Below are 4,595 nucleotides of genomic sequence, written 5' to 3'. Positions count from 1 at the left end.
AACTGATGATTCCTAAGAGGAGGAAACAGTCTGCTTCTACCAACATCCCGTCTCTGTCCACTCACCCAGGCTGGGTCCACTGGAGGCCCTGTTAACTCAGCTGGGCCCTCCAGGTCTAGTGCATCTGGGCCTCCCTACCCTTCCTTTGGAAGGGCCTTTGCACTTGGCTTTGTGTGTGACCTTGGGGCCACCTTTGTGGGTCAGGCTCCCTTGAGCTCCCCCCTGCCATACTCCAGCAGTTTCCTGAATTAGACATTTCTCCTGGACTTGCTGCTACTTTCTCTACAATCCTGTACAACACTGCTGGATTAAAATGTATTTCCCTGCTTTCGTCATATCACTTCTCTCCTCAAAGAAACCCATAATCCCTCTTACATCGAGTCTGGGCTCCTTCTTGACTCAGGGGACCCCCGTTTGCCATCCACACCTTCTTGCCACCCGTCTTTCTAACTTGTCCCAATCCATCCCCCACAAGCCTATCTGCCTCATGCGCTTCTCTGGGCTGGAAATACTCGAATCTTCCTCCCCATTCACTCTCTATCCCAAGTCCAGCTCCTGTATGGACTTGGAATTATTTTTTTCTTCTAGAGCCTAGGGCCATGCTGGAAGGGTAGCACTGAACTCTGATCTTCTGGGTTTGGTGTTCATGGGAGTGTGTGGGTGAGCACTTATACGTAGAAATGAAATCTACACACCTGGAAGGGACAGTTGTGTGATTTCTGCCCGTGTGTCCTGTACCCCAGGCCGCTGCCAGTTTGCTGAGGGGGCATTGCTGGGGTTTCTGCTTGTGGGACAAATCCTGAAAAAGACCTTGGTGACCATCAACTCAAATTCTAGGCAGCCTCCAGCAGAAGGTTATTTCAAAACTGTCTCCTTCTAGGGTCTCTAGGGGACCCTGTAGCTTCTCTAGAGAGGCAGAGGCTTTTCAGAGACAGGGCTATGGTATAAGATTAACCTCTCTGAGTTGTGGTCCATATATGTTTGTAGCAAGTGCGGTTTATACTTGCCCTCCAACTTTTCATAACTCCTACAAAGCTCAGGAGTGACAAGAATATGAACAAATCATGTGAACTACGGGTAGAATTCAGCCCGCTGCCTGTTTTTGTATAGCCTGCAAGCTAAGAATGGTTTTTACATTTTTTAAGTGTTGAAAAAAATGAAAAGAGTACCTTATAACATATGAACAGCAAAAGAAATTCAAATTTCAGTGTCCATAAAAAAAGTTTTTTTGGAACACAGTCACCATGGATTCCTTCGCTTACCGTCTGCAGCTGCTTTGTGCTATCACAGCGGACGTGAGAGAGGGCAACAGAGAGAATGTCCTGCGAAAGCCAAATATTAACTGTCCTGTAATTTGCTGACCTCTAATTTGAACATTAACGTACATAAGACATTCTGATCATGGCCGTGATCTTTCTGAAGGGAACTGGGGCTTTGAGCTTTCTAATTGCCAGGCCCTGGAGTTACAGGACCCCAGGGAGGCACCATTCACGTAAAATATGATGGGAAAACTAAGACCCCACACAACCAAATAAATAAATAAAATAAATTAAAAAAAATACAATGGGTAGAGTGCCCCCTGGAGGAGGCCCCAGATCTGCCGCAGCCCAGGCAGGGGGTCAGGGAAGAAAGGCCTGATTCTGATCATGGCCCAGCTAAGAGCTCCCTGGCTGTGCAACTCGGGGCAGATGGCCTAACTGCTCTGGGCATCAGACCCTCACATCTGCACGAGGAGAGGTTTGTACTCTCCGTGGCTCTCAAATGTCCTCCCTCCCTCTCTGCTGCTTCTTAGCAGACTCTTTACTCAAATGAATTCTCACATAGACCCCCTAACACATTAAACAGCTAAAAGTGGAGCAACCCTGTTAGAAGCAGTGCTGGCCTGAGTCCCTCAGTGGAGGACGGCCCTGGAGAAATTTGAAAGCTCCTCCCAGGCCTATCAGGTATGGGTTCTGTGGGTCTAGGTCCTCCTCACAGAGCAGCCCAAACCCACAGCTGGATTAGACTGGTTCTCTTCAGAGAGCTGGTTGGGACCAGCTGAGCAGTGCCACATGCTCTCAGGCCATGTAATCTGGCCCCGCAACCAGAACTTTTCCTGGTGCTGGCTCTTCCCCTCAGGGAATCAATCATCATTCAGATGCTGTTAATAACAACAGCTAAAGAGTACTATGCTTAGTGAAATAAGACAGACAGAGAAAGACAAATACTATATGATATCATTTACTTGTGGAATCTAAAAAAATAATACAAATGAATCTATATACAAAACAGAAACAGACTCACAGACATAGAAAAAAACTTACGGTTACCAAAGGGGAAGAGGGGTGGAGATAAATTAGGAGTACGGGGTTTACTATACATAAAAATAGATAAGCAACAAGGATTTACTCTATAGCACAGGGAATTAACCTATAATGGAATATAATCTGCAAAAACCACCCAAATCACTATCTGTACACATAAAACTAATGCAATATTGTAAATCAACTATACTTCAAAGATGAAAAAAACAACAACTAAAATTTCCTGAGCACTTACTATTTGCCCTCAATGATGCACCTTTTGTCATTTAATACAGACAACAACCCAACGAAGTAGGTACTAAAATTACTCCCATTTTACAAATGAGACACACACAGAGGACACAGTTGTAGAGAGTATCCTGCATGAGGACATGCCACTGTGAGATGTGGAAGTTGGACACAGACCCAGGCAGTGTGATATCAAAGCCCATTCCTTTACAGGGAGTGTGGATGCCTCATTCCTCTTGGGCTACTTTTAGTCAACAGGTATGAGGATTTATTTATAACTCTCACTTGCTGTGTGACTTTGGGGGACAGACTTAACCTTTCTAAGCTTCCGTTTCCTCATTGGTCAAATGGGAATAATGATAGGATCAATAATATTATTGTGTGGATTAGTGGGATAAAACATTAGTGGGTTAGAGTTAGTGCCTGGCATTACTCAGTGCTCAATAACCATTACCTTCTATTATTATCCCCGATCGTCATCCCCTGCCTCTAGCTTTTTCTGTTCCTCTGAACACGAGGCTCTAGCCTTTCCATATAAACATAGTCTGCCTGGACCATCTTTAATGTCTCGTCCACTGACTTCTTTTTGTTGTTGATTTACAATATTAGTTTCAGGGGTACAACAAAGTGATTCAAAAATTTTATAGATTACACTCCGTTTCAAGTTATTATAAAATATGAGCTATATTCCCTGTGCTGTACAATATATCCTGTGGCTTATTATTTTATACATAGTAATTGGCACCTCTTAATCCCCTATCCCTATCTTGTCCCTCCCCTCTTCATGTCCACTGATTTTATGAAAGTCATTTTTAAAGACCCAGTTCCAGCCTTCTTTCTTTAGGGGAGTCTAACTCTTTTCTTTCACCCTAATGGCCAAGGTAGCATCTTGTTTTATTGAACCTCTGTCAATGATCTTATGTTCATTGATTGTTCTCTGTGCTTGTCTTACCTTTCATCACCACCACTGTGCTGGGAGAGATATTGGCCTCATAGGACAGTAGAAAAAGCATGGGCTTTTTAATCTGAAAGACCCAGGGTTTAAATTCTGAATCTACCCTTGACTAACTGGGTTCTTGGGTATGTTTCCTAAACTCACCAAGCCTCAGTTAGTTAGTCTGTAAAATGGGAACATTAGTTCTTTTCTTACAAGTTACTGTGAGAACTAAATGTGATGATGCTGTGAAAACTCCCTTGGCTCTTTTTTGCACCCATGATGGGGTTGTGCGCTCGGTAGTTGCTCTTTTTTTTTTTTTTTTTTTTCCTTGCGTTATGCGGGCCTCTCACTGTTGTGGCCTCTCCCATTTGCGGAGCACAGGCTCCGGACGCGCAGGCTCAGTGGCCATGGCTCACGGGCCCAGCCGCTCCGCGGCATGTGGGATCTTCCCGAAACGGGGCACGAACCCGCGTCTCCTGCATCGGCAGGCGGGCTCTCAAGCACTGCGCCACCAGGGAAGCCCGGTAGTTGCTCTTTAATAACCATTTGATCGACTGGTAGCTAATGGTGTAAGAAGCAAGGTCGGTTTAAATATTTCTCCAGTTTCCCAACGAACAGTGCAGTCTGTTCCAGGGCGGCTGGACTCAGCTCATGCTCATATCCTTGAGGGGTTTCATCTGTAAGGGGCCGTGAGGTGAGGTCTCTAAAGATAGAGGCAGGTCCTGCCCTCGAGGAGCTGAACATCTAATAGAAGACAGGAGACAGGGTTGTGTGTAGGGTCTGCTGGGATCTCAGGCCAGTGCTCTGGAAGTTCCGAGAGGAGGAACAATCCTGCCTGGTTCTTGCCCCACAGATGCTCACAGCCTAGCAGGGCCATGAACAGCCAGGTGCAGGAAGGAGGAGCAATCTGAGGGAGGAGGGGGTTTGGTGTCAAATGAGGGTCAGAGGTAGGAAGCAAATGCCTTAGAGTTTAGGAGAGGGACACATCTCTGACGCATTCTCTAGCTGGGGGTCAGAGATTAGTGTGTGCAAGTAGAATATTCAGGAATAGAGAGTTTGGTTGTGGAGAGTGTCTAGAATAGACAATTCAGATATAATTGCTCAGGGGTGCCACCTGGGCGCTGGAA

The sequence above is a fragment of the Lipotes vexillifer genome, unplaced genomic scaffold, assembly GCF_000442215.2.
Source record: "Lipotes vexillifer unplaced genomic scaffold, Lipotes_vexillifer_v1.1 scaffold1332, whole genome shotgun sequence".
NCBI classification, from domain to species: Eukaryota; Metazoa; Chordata; class Mammalia; order Artiodactyla; family Lipotidae; genus Lipotes; species Lipotes vexillifer.
This window is presented reverse-complemented; position numbering follows the sequence as displayed.